The sequence below is a fragment of the Eublepharis macularius genome, chromosome 10, assembly GCF_028583425.1.
Source record: "Eublepharis macularius isolate TG4126 chromosome 10, MPM_Emac_v1.0, whole genome shotgun sequence".
NCBI lineage: Eukaryota > Metazoa > Chordata > Lepidosauria > Squamata > Eublepharidae > Eublepharis > Eublepharis macularius.
The window spans coordinates 14,705,794-14,718,959 of record NC_072799.1 but is presented as its reverse complement, the minus strand read 5'-3'; the positions used below and the strand labels follow the sequence as shown (position 1 = coordinate 14,718,959).

At 45.5% G+C, this 13,166-nt stretch overlaps 1 protein-coding gene across 1 annotated transcript in view; it reads right to left on the bottom strand.

Moving 5' to 3' along the window:
- The window catches only part of CFAP299 (cilia and flagella associated protein 299), a 374,767-nt gene that overhangs the window by 262,144 nt on the left and 99,457 nt on the right, over positions 1 to 13,166 (bottom strand). The gene's annotated exons all lie outside the window — the stretch shown is intronic.

Below are 13,166 nucleotides of genomic sequence, written 5' to 3'. Positions count from 1 at the left end.
CAGGTGAAATTTGTGACTGCAAGACATACTGCAAGATACTGCAAAGGTTATCCCACAACACATTTTAACTGCCTCATATCTATACACAATCCGTGTGATTCACAATGTTGGTGGAGCTACATGTGATGCTGGGAATTCCAAATCGAGAAGCCACGGAGCACCCACTTGCATTGCTGGAGCGAAATGACCAGCACCTGTTATTAGTACCTGTAAGTTATTTCAAATGGACAAACAGCCACTGGGGTCGTTTCCAACTGGGAAGATGGAATAGAAAGATGATCAAACCCACTCCCACTACACCTTGGTTTCAGAATCAGCTTCTTTCCAAACACATACAAATACAGCTGGTGTAATAAAGCGGTTAAGTGGTTTGGCTGCAAATCAGTACTCTGCTGGATCAAATCCCACTACTGCCATGAGCTCAGTAAGCCACTCCTCTTAGCCCCAGCTCTCCAGCTGTATTGTGGGAATTATAATAACAACTCTGACTTTGTTCACTGCTCTGAGTGGGGCACTAATCTGTCTAGAAGAGTGGTATATAAGCACACTGTTGTTATTTTTTTTAATGCTGGGAACTCTGTACACAGAATTTTCAGCATCCCGTATGGTTGCACCAGCCCACATGTAGCTCAGCCTAAGGTAGAACAATCTGTGGATCACTAAGCCAAAGAATACTGGAATCAGACCTTCATTCTGGCTAGAAACTCCAGCTCCACAAACAAGGAGCTTAAATTCAGAGATCTTCTGTCTCATTGGTTACAAGGGACCCCTTTGCTCCCCTGTAAAGACAGAGAATATACATGGAAGATCCATAACAAAGGCAGATTCAAGCCACGGCTCCATCTTTAAAACGTCTTCACTGAAGAGCGGAGTTTGGATCATTAGCAGGCCTGCTTCACTTGAACACATGAAGTTGCCTTTAATGAATCAGACCAACGGCCCAACTGTATTGTCTACTCAGACTGGCAGTGGCTCTCCATGGTCTCTGCGGCATTTAGAACCAGCAACATTTTAGACCACACACAGAAGAGGAGTATGTGGCTCTGTTTTGGGGTGGTAATAGCTACAGCAGTGGATTCGGGCCTGCCATTCCCTTTAGCTGCTCAGGGAAGAGGTGCTTTGGTAGCACCATGTTAATACGGTCAAGATATGAGTCACCTTGCCCTATCAGAGATGAAAAAACCCTGAGCGCTCCAGGCCTACCAATAAGCTTTATGTATAGAACAGGAATTTGAACGGGGCTTCTCTTGTCTCAACCCAACCCTCTGACGGTTGAACCAAAATCACAGTCTATTATCCATTTCTTCTATGATTCAATAAATTATAAAACCTCAAGCTTCCTATAAAAAATCAGCCCGGGGCTGAATTCATGATAGCCAATTGAACCCTCCAACTAACCGTGCCCTTTTATTATAGCAAAAAGCATACATTAAACAGTACAGGAATTCTGTACACACGGAGCAATATACTTCTGTACATGAAGGCAGCGTATCAACTTTCAAACACTATTCCCGCACACGACCTGTGTTAAAAGAGAGCTACTCTTTACAATGACTAATTGGATTAGGAAGTTACTTTTTAAACGAAAGCTTAAACTCTTACCATTTCTGACATTTTTGGCACCAGTTCAATTGAGAACTGGGCTATAAAACTTTTGATTGCTACTTACATAATCTAATGTACAGGAAATACCTTTGCAAGGACCTTAATCCCACGTATTTTATTGTTTAATAAAATGAACAAGTAATGGTAAAAACGACACTTACTATGTGATACGTGAAACTCTGCGAAGGACCATTTTTTGTATCAGAGAGTATTTTGGTTGCTTATGCACTTTATTTGAACAGTTTCCATGGTTATCGCAGCTTTGGCTGACAAGGAAAAACCCACACCTGACATAATATTGGCACCAGTATTACAAACAGTTAACAGCAAGCTACCAGCAACGTGGGCCTGTCATTTATCCAACATTCACAACTTTCTTTTTTAAACTTACTTTATCAGCTCGAGGCTAAGTTCATTAAAACACACACACACTGCTGTCGATGGGTTTTTTTCCCCCCTTTCACAAGCAAGTATTTTAATGTGCTTCCTAATGTGATTAACAGAGCTTGTGATACATGAAGAGGGGACCTTGTCCTGAATACCGGATTTGAGATAAAAGTCCTAACACAGAGTAATTAATAATCAGAAAGGAGGCAGTGGGGCAGGAGTCCACAGCGAGAAGAAGCCAGGCAGCCTGCTCTGTCGCCAGTTACAAGGATTCAGAAGACTACCAACCACCGGACTGGGAGGGGACAAAGTGTGCAGTATCCAGGGAAGCACGTGGTAGGAGAAAAGGTGTGAGTGGGAAAGACACAGAGGCGAAGGAAGCAATCAGGCAAAGTTGTACAGCTGGAGAGTGAGGAAAGGGAGGCCCTGTGGCAAAATCAAGCAGGTCAGAACTAGAAATGGCAGAAGACTATACAGACTCGGCCAGCCAGAAGGCTATGGCGGAAAGGTAGTCATGATCTGCGGAAGTTCCATCGCCACAGGATCGAACGCAGAAAGGCAGGATGCTTGTGCAGGTCCTAAAATGGATGGCAGATGGGGCTTTGGCAGCCAGGTCCTAGGGTTGCCTCCTGGCAGGCCGGTGCGACCTGGCACTTACTAGGAGTATTTCCTCCGTGCATGCTCCCGGCACTCCCACGATGACATGTCTTCCAGAAAGTGATGTCATCATGCTGGCCATGGGAATGCTCCCGTGTTTTGCACGGGGCCAGTTCAACCTGTTTGGGGCATGCTTTCCCAGGCTGCCTGCTGGCGGTGAACAATCACGGGGGTGGGGTGCTGCCGCAGGGAAAACTCCTAGCAGGCAACTGGGAACCCTAGTCCTAAGTAGGGTTGCCAGGTGTCCAGTTTTCACTTGGACAGTCCGGTATTCTGTTGGACAGTCCAGGGAAATTGAATTAAATTACCAGACAACTGGGGGAGGGAGAAGAGGAGGAGGAAGGGAAGGGAAAGGTGTGGAAGGGGAGGGAGTGGCATGGCACAGAGGAAGTCGGCCCCCTTGCTGCTTCAAAATAGGCAGGAGTGGACTTGGTCAGGGGTCTGGTGCGGCTCGCAGGCCAGGCCCCCAGCACCAGGGCTGGGATCTTGCCAACAATGAGTACTGGGAGGGCCCTCTCTCCAGGGTCTGTTTTTTGGGGGGAGACCACCTGGCAACACTAGTCCTAACTGGACTACAGACTGCTCAGAAGTAGGGATCTGCACTGTACCTGGAGGCTGGGTCTGTCCTTCTGAGCAGCACAGATGTCACAGTCACAATCTGGGTCTAGGGTTCACAAGGAGAGCTGAAGCACACAGGCTGCATGAACTGGTTGAACCAGCAAGGCTCTCTGCTGAACCCAGGGCTTAAATACCCTGGAGAAAAAGAAGCCCCACCTTGTTCCTTAGCTTCCTCTAGCCAGGGTTTCATTGAGACCCAATCCTGCCCAGAACTATGTGCGCTCAGGCTACCAGCCTGGTGCTTGGTTGTCGGTGGGCTGCCTCTTCGTGGGCCTGCTGTCTCTGCTGCTCTCATGGGGTAGTGGGAGAACCTGAAGGTCTGGTAGCCTGGGATCTGGCCCTACAAAGCAGAGGTTGGGCTGCTCTGGGGTCTGGCTCCTCTATAACATTGTCCAGAGCTGAGTCTTCAGGGGCAGTCCACCAACTGAGGCTCATTATGTCCCCACGTAGAAAAAAGCTACATTATAACAAACAACAGAGGAAGGCAGGCTTACCAAGACCCTGCTGGTAGTGGGGGATCCCTTGTTGCCAGTAGGCACTTCCTGCCACTGCTCACCTGGCTAGTGGGGAGGAAACTGGCAGTAAATGGACAGAAATGTCAGCAACGTCGCAGTGTGCTGACGTCACTCGCTGTGCACCACAGACATCAGCATGATGCCAGCAAAGTAATTACATTGCCAGTAAGCCCCAATGACCTAATAAGTCCTCCTGTCAGTTGCCAGGAGAGACCTGGTAACCCTAGAAGAAAACCATTGCTTTCATAGTGTGTTTATGAGCTGCCAAAGGTATAATGGCTGTCTGCTATTAGAGATAGTGTGCTGCTCTAGACGGGTCTCAGCCTAATCCAGGAAGACAATTCTTATGTAAAATAGGACACCATCTCATATATATGAGGAATCCGTGTTGTTACCAGTAACAATTTCTATTCAAGATAATTGATTTACAAACGCTTAGCACCTTACGCATCTGCTCTGGATAAAGGTCTGTTCTATCTTTATCAGACTGAAAAACTAAGAAATGATTAATATGCCACCACAAAAAGTTACAACCATGAGAAGATCAGATTGGTGATGCTGAATGAAGGAATTCAAATTTCTTTGACATGGAAGCTCAAATGTGTGCAAAATGTAAATATGAAATACTATACCAGGGAACTACCCAGGCTGTCTCTACCAGAGACTGATCCAATACTCTTTGCAGGATAGAGGCATTGCAGAACATAGAACATGTTAAATGTTAAAAATACTTAAATGGGTATTCATTCAAAGAGGGCTGTCACGTTATAGCGGTTAGAGTCCCCCGCTACGAGCTAAGATACACAGGTTTGAATTCCCGTGCTGCCATGTAAGCTTTCTGGATGTCCTTGGGCTAGTCACTCCCTTAGTCTAACCTACCTCACAGGGGTAGTTGCAAGGATAAAATGGAGAAGAGGAGAATGATACTGAGAGATGCTTCAGGTCTCCACGGTGGAGAAAAGGGGAGGTATAAATATTCAAATGAAAAGAAATTAACATACGAGTACAGTCACCTACATAATCTCCCTATCCAGGGCTCATTTTGAGGGGGAACGCGCAGGAACGCAGTTCCGGTAGTTCTCCAAAGAGGTCACATGTCAGGTGGCCTCACCCACCTGATTTTTGGCAATTTGGGGCCCATTTTGGCCTGGATTGGGCCCCAAATGGCCAGGATCAGGCCTCTTACAGGTGGTGGATCACTTTCCCGCTCAGTAGCAGCCCAATTCTGACCATTTTGGGCCCCCTTTCAGCCATTTTCAGCCCCTTTTTGCCATTTTTAGCCCAATTTTGGCCCTGAATGGCCAGGATTGGGTCCAAAACAGCCAGGATAGGTGAGGTCAGGGGGTGTGCCATATGCAAATCAGTTATGCTAATGACACACTCCCCGTGATGGCAAGGGGTGTGGCATATGCTAATGAGTTATGCTAATGAGTTCCTGCAGCTCTTTTTCGACTAAATGACCCCTGTCCCTATCTATGGCCAATTCCAAACCAGGAGCTTTTCTAACATTAATGTTGCTTTTCAGAGATACCTGAGGGCAAGGCATGTGGTTTGAGGAGCCTTGGAACCTTGTCATAAATATATTTTCACAGGCAACTTGGACGAAATAACTAAGCAAAATCTAAGTATCACAGACATCAAAAGTATCAGAAGTGCATGAACCTTGGATCACACTGTATGAGAGGCACTTTTAAAAATAAACACTTTTAGATCAAATCATAATATTAATCTGTTTTAAGGAAAAACAAAGATGCTAGTATACTATTAAGCACTTTTACTACCCGGGGCAACAGTCCTAATAACATAACAGGTCTTGGAAAGAAACACATCAAAGTAAAGATACTTATCGAGACTAAACAGCACTTATTGAAGAGTAACAAATCCAAAATTTAATCAACCTCCCCCAACCCAAGATCCCTAAAGATTTGCAACTTTTCACACCGAAAGTGAAAACTTTCTAAGAAGCTATGCAAACAAGGGCTTTGCTTTTACAACTCTTGCTCCAAAACCTCACTGGCTTCTTGAAGAGATTTTCAATTTCCCAAACAAAGGATTGATTCTGAGTTTCCTCTACCTCCTCAGCATAGCAGATGCTTCAGAAATGCTCATGAGGTAACTGCCTTTGTGTATACAGGGAGCATCCAAGCTGCCTTGAAGGTAAGAGGATAGATAATTCCTTTGGTAACTCCCAACATTTTGTGGAACCTCCCAACTTTTTGTGACCGGTCTTGTAGTAGCCATTTTTATAACTTTCCCATGGTAACCATTTTGTGGTTTTGCCTATTACCCTTTTTGTACTCTGCTTGTCTATGGTACGGCTCTTCTGGTTAAGCCTAAGAATATTTATTTATTATTCCCTTGCTTTATTCTTTACTCCCTTTATTTATCTTTTCCCTTTTGTCCTCCTACCCCTGGAGCATTCCTCCCCTATCTTACGTCTAACATTCTTCCTCTATTGCCTTACAAAGATAAATTTTCACACAGCCATTTCTTGTACAACCCACTTCTCTTCTTAATATGTCAAGTTTGGGGTTTAAATTGGGCAAGGAGTGTTTTATTTTATTATTATTTTTAATTTCTGTTCAGCACCTAGTGTTTTGAGGCACATTATAAATGATGCAAACACGCAAATAAGCTGCCACAAACCCTCTCAGACGCTCCTTTTCTCAGACATTCCATTTTTCTGCCACAAGCCAAATAGCTCGCCTTGATTGCAACAAAAACAATAGAGGGTTTTTTCCTTAGCTGCTGAGGTCTCAAACAAAAGATGATTGGCAAGAGTGCCGCTTTAAATTATCCTAGTGAGGAAAACGGGGGGAAAAACACGTACCTGTGCACTTCAGGTAACAGGTGGTACTGTTAGCAACAATGAATGAATGGGGCACTTGTAACAGGAAAGCTTCAAGTGAGCACACTTCACCGGGAGGCTCTTATCTTTTCATGCTCAGCTGCCCAGCCATTCTCCACTCTGGTTACCAGGCTGCCATTATGCAAACGAGAGGGAAGCCAGGAGTCATGCACCTGTGTTTGCCTCCATATTTTATATTCCGAAGAAGGACTTAAATCCTGTTCTGTGGCAGACAAGTGTACAGGAATGTTCGACTCAGGTTACAGTTGGGCAGGTGAAGTGCCTTTTGGATTAGGAAGATAGTTTGCAACAAAGAATTCAAAAGTTCAGCCTTGATTGCAGAAATAAGATCCCTTGTTCTGATGGAAATATCTTCAGCAGCATGTATCGATGGGAGATAGTTGCCCATTCTGTAACCAGCTAAGCAAAAACGAACGGGGTCCTGAATCTGAACAGTCTCTTGACAGATAAGAGCAAATCCAGATTTCATTGGCCTGCACTGCAAATTGCTCATGGTTAATCATTGTTAACCACCAGATAGGTGTGGTTGGGTACGCCAGGCCACATTCTGCTTTTGAAAAGTTTGTACGGAGCCATGCAACCCGGGACTTGGGCCTGTGATGGAGCCATCATGAAATTGGATGACCAAATAAAAAGGAGCATCTCTGCTTTTAATAATAGTGTAGAGGACGGAACTTCCTTGATCGCTGCATGGCAAACTGATGTTGTCATAAGACAGGATCCAATTAGCTTTGTCGCTTGTGAAAAATAGAGAAGAAATGGAAAAAGAAATGTGGCCATCAACCTTGAAGTTCTGCTCATCTCCAGGGCTCTGATCCAATCCCGTGGATTCTGCCCTTAAGCAAGCCCCCGAGAATGGCCCCTGGAACTCCATTGGACGGGATAGGGGTGGGCCACTTCAGCTTAATAAGGGAGGAATGATACATTTTCCTTTGGACAGGGATACTGAAGCTCTGAACAAAAATATAAGCTGTAGTCAGGCATTATTTTGAGTTAGGATTGGGGCTCAGGATAGGGTAGGTACTTTGTTTTAAGGAATTAAACCAGCACCCTGTAAAGGGGCTGTCCCAAAATCTAACTTTTCTGGTACTGGGCAAAGTTCTAGTCCTGCAGAACCCTGACGACCAGCAAAACGTTTCTAGGGTAAAAGCTTTTGAGAGTCAAGCTCCCTTTGTCAGATACAAGTAGAAATGGAGATCTGAAGGGTTGTTTTTTTATCCCAGTCAGAAGTGGGAGGGGTACTGGTTTGGGGTACTATTTCTGAGCCCAGATTCTCTAAGCATTTAAAGGAGCAACCTAGTACTTGAGTAGAAGCCTGTCAGCCATGGTAAAGAGGTTACAAGTGAACCTTAAACACTGAGTAGCCCTGTTCGGAGTAAAAACATTAATTTCCCCTCTCAACATCTGTGTTGTTAACATAGGCTCAGGTTCAACCAGTTAACTCCCAGAACACTTTCCTAGAACCACTCATCTTGGTCTGCAATATGCAGCCATTTAGTCTCACTGGGTTTATCCTACAGTATATTCTCTGTTCATGTGAGGAAAAAGGGAGGAAAGAAACATGAACCAAAGCTCTGTAAAACATGCCCCAGGATCCTATAAAAGAGAGACGGCAGGCACTAGGGCATTCCTGATTGTGTGCATGTTTCTTGAAAGCAGAACATATGACAGACAAGAAACTTGGTCAGGACCAGTTTCGGGTTTGGGGAGGCCCCAGGCAGAGAGCACTCAGGACCACCCACTGTCTGCCATCAAGCCCCCCGCTTAGTGGCCAGGCCTGGCAACCAGCAGGAGGGGTGGGGGTGGGGATATGGGGGGGTGCAACATCAGTGATGTCACTACGTCACTTCTGGGTAAAACCCAGAAGTGACAAGGGGGTAGCTCTAGGAATTGCTGGAAACTCTGTGGTAAAACCATAGCATTTCCAGTGAAACAGCTACCCTTTATCATTTCTGGGTTTTAACGTAGCAATGTCAACAATTTTTTTAAATTCCCCCACTGCTGCTCAGAACAGTCGTAAGCAATGGATCTTACCAGTGGGAGGCCTCCCACCATAGCAGGCCTGACAAGTCTACTTCCTGCCAACTCACCTGCTTGTAGGCTCTCCTACCCACCAACACTCACATCCTTCTAAACTGCCTACATGCCTGGGCTCTGGCTGGAAGTGCTGATGCCATGGACCGCTCCCAGTTCTGTGGCTGAAAGCACCTGTGTCCTTTGCCCGAGGTGACACTCACACGACAGTAGATGAGGGAACAGCAAATGGATGGCAGGGGAGACACATGGGCAAGCTGGGGGTTGTTCGTAGTGGGTGGCACCCCAAGCCCTAGTCAGCTGCCCCACCTTATGGTATGCTGATACCAGCCCTGGACTTGGATAATAAAGGGGAAACTGTTCCAAGCTTAGGTAGCACTTCAACACACAGCATGACAAATTAGAAGGAAATAAAAGGAGACAGGGAATAGGTGAACTTGGGCCCAAAAGAGGGAGTGAAAAGGGGTGTCAGGGACCCTGCCACTCTACAAAAATCTAGAACAATTGCCTACAGCCAGTCTCCAACTTGACACACACTGAATGGAGAAACAGTGTATGAAATTAAAACAATGGTGACCCACAAGGTGGGGTGAGTTCATATCAGATGTCATTAAGGCAAAAACCAAAGCAGGTTTGCAGCTAGGAGAGGAATCAGATTGGGCCGGGAAACAACCTGGTAACAAATGCAGGTCTTCTCAAATCAGTGTGATATGTGGACAATAACTGACCTCAACTAATGAATAGGTAGTTGTGTTCGGAAACAGCTGAAGCTGCCAAACCACTTCAAAGGCCACCCCAAGTAGAGTATGTTGTGGTTATCTAATTGGGAGATGCTGTAATTGTGCATGGATTACCGCAGCTAGATCCTGCCAGCGATGGACCAGCTCCAGAGACCAGCACTGTATACACCTTCCACACCTCAACGTTTTCCTCAAGGCGCTTGCTTATAGCACTTACAATGAATTGTGATTAATACTAATGATGTTTCAAAACACAGAGCCTGAATCTGTCAGTAATGGTTAATGCCATATATGCAGCTGCACCGATTTCTTAAACTTATGGTTTAAAATTAATTGTTCTACTAAGGACGGCAGTGAAAACCGATATCCCTGGTATGCGCCACGATGACTTAAATGCATGACTGCAAACCAACTCTATGTACAGAAAAGTTAAAAGGAAAGTCCAAATCAGCTTCAAGGAAACATCCACCATCCCACTCTCCCTGCGTCTTTGCCAAAAAAAGCACACCACGCTCAGCTAGTTCCTAGGGAGCTCAGCTGATGGAATCCAACCACGATTTGCAACATGCAAGGAATTTAACTTGCCAGTTCCCAGGGATATATAAAATTTGATTTAGGAAGTACAAGGAGAACCAGTATAAAGTATATTGCCTTGAGAATATGGATCCTTCTCTTGGCCTGGTCTCCTGTTCTTTTTTAATATGGTCATTCTTCCAGGCTTTGCCGAAATAACACCAGGCTACATTAAAGGGCTGTTGTAATTAAGCCAATCTCTCCCAATCTCCATGCTAAACCAATCTCTCCTAATCTCCATGCTATTCCGTCATCACCAAAACAGGGAGGACAATACTGAACAAAGTGACAAGGTTTTCACAAGCCATACTGTCAGCCTCTTTACTCTCTAACCCCATCCCTGAGACATAAGCTCTTCATTCAGCTTCAGAACACTTGAAGGGCATTGGTTCAAAACAAGAGTGGGCCAGTTGAAAACTCTAATGTATGCAGGATCTTTCTGCCTGCAAAGTTTTCTCCAGACATTTGCACTGAAATTAATAATGAAAGCAAGCCACCAACCAATGCTCAGAGGTCCTCTTTAATACTACTACACAAACCCCCTGAACTAAGTTCTGACACAACAAACAGTTTCTGGGGCTGATGAAAATATGGGCACAAATTACACCTGGGTCTGGAGGACGCACATAGGAAATATGAATATATGTCATGGCCCAGCCTGAACTCGATGAGAGTGAGGAGTCCTCTGGAGAAGAGGAGCCTCGTGTAACCAGCCAGGACTCCTCAGGAGAAGAGGAGCTCCATGTAGCCCTGACTCAGCAGAAGCCGGTGATCAGGAGCAACTGCTGGCTGATCAGAATTTGCAGCCAGCAGCTGAGGCAGAGGCACCAGCACCCGCCTGCCCCAATACCACAGGGGAAGCTCAGCCAGGATCGTCCAACACCACAGGTGAAGCCCAGCTAGGGGCTTCCACCTCCCCCCCAAGAGCGCTGCAGACAACAGCAAATATTAGAACTGCAGGAGAGACGGCGCAGTGCTCATCTCCTGAGCTGACGCCAGCTGCTGGAGAGTGGTGATGAGTAAAGCCAGGATGGAGCCCCAGCAGCTGGTTGCAAACCATGCCTGGCTATAAAAGCCCAGCTGGAGAAACTGCCAGGCGTGGAAGCAAAGTGTTATCTACCGCAACCATGGTGTGGCTCTTGTATTGGGCTTGTGCTTACTCCTAGACCTGATGTTATCAGTAACTGACCTTGGAATGGACTTGACCTGGCTTTTGGCTTCTGGTCACACCCCTGGTGTTTACCTTATGCTCTGACTATGGATTGGACTTGGCTTTTGAATCTTGAACTCCCCCTTGGATTTGTGTTGGTGCTCAGACTTTGGACTATCAGCTTGGCCAGGCCCAGCCCCTGACAACACGAAGCCTGAGCAAGGAAGGCAGCCCAGTTAGTACTGAGAAATATGTGTTCCAAAGATATTTATATGCAAATTTAAATGATGACTATATTGACTGAGAAGACTGGATTAGAGTCAGGGTTGCCAGGTCCCCCTACCTGGAGCAGCCTGGCAGGGAGACCCCCCCCCCCTTCTCCTGACTCTGTCTCATGTATACTCTCTCTGTGTGGGCATCCAATTAGGTCACTTCCACTTTAAACCAGAAGTGATGGGGTCTCAGCAAGGCCAATTCTTTAGGAATTGATTCAAACTATAGTGAAAATGGAAGACACATAATTGGAAGCCCACAGAGAGTGTGCTGTTTTGCCATATGCTGAACCCAGCCTCCCTACACCTTTCCCCTTCCACTAGCCAGGTGAGAAATTCTCTAATTAAATTTAGAAAATGGAAGGCAGAGCTAATCTCAGAAGAACTATAAACTGGAATAGTGAAAATGCATCCACCCTTATGACACAATGACATTTGTTGTCCTTTTTTTTAGTCTTAGTCATATTTCTCATTCAAGAAAGAGAAAGATTGCTGGCTTGCACATTCCAATGGACCATATTCCTGTTCTCTGAATCATTACATCAACTATGAAGCATGAGTAAGTGCTCCAAGTAAAATAGTCGCAAAATCTATTTCTGATTATGGCAAACACATAAGACACTGGTTAGTCAGATGTCCCTGAGAAGCATAATGGTGCCTTGCGTACTTTGTATCTTGTGGGACTCTGTTCAGCCCAGAATGAATGAGGAGTCACAGAAAGCTCTTCTTTACTGACTCAGATCATAATACAGGCCGAATCCACACTACCTATTTGTTTCCGCGGCTTTTTTGCAATTGGCGCGCTATTCATGCAGATACTCACAGGCTTTCCCATTCCGCGTGTTCCCCACCATCACCGCGCCACTATTGCATCTTCCCTCCAAACCACGTGATATTCGCGGAAATCCATTTTCTTCCCTTTTTTTTAATAGTGCATAATGGTTGGTATACCAGTAAACCAACCATAGTGAGCAGCGGTTTGCGCGGGAAAAGAAACGGTCACCAGAGCCAATCAAAGATAAGGGGGAGGGTACATTGCCACTTCTCAAAATTCAAGCTATCTGTATACCGGATAATTGACCCCTTTTTTTAAAAAAAGGGAAGTGACGTGCGCCGTCATTTCTGACGACAGAGGATGGAACCACCCACGGTAACGCTTTACTCGGTGGCATGTGGAGAAATGATTGCGCCATGAAGACGCACTGGAAGGGTGGATGTGAGGATGCACAGCCTGGTAGCAGAATAAAGGTGATTGCCACGACAGCACAAGATAAGCGGAAGATGAGTGAGTGTGGATTTGCCCACAGTTAAGCACTGCAAGTTAAATTATAGACAACATATTAAACTGATCTATTTAGGGACTTCAGCTTATACAAGAACATGAGGTCAAGCACTATCACTATATCTATAGTTAAACACAGGCCATTTCCACACTACTCACCTTCATCCGGAACACTGTGGAACGTCACGAAAAAACCGCGGAAGATAGCGTCTTCTCATGTGAGTTTTGCGCGATGTCGCGAGAAGACGCTATCTTCTGCGGTTTTTTCGTGACGTTCCGCAGCATTCTGGATGAAGGTGAGTAGTGTGGAAACAGCCATAGTTGACCAAAGGAAGTTCACAGGTAGGAAAAATACATTCTAGAATTAATTGTGGGAGTCCAGGTCTTTGAAAGTCACTTTTTCCTTGTTGAGTCAATCTTCAATCTTCTCTCTAATATCCCAAGATAATCCTTTTGTGATAAAC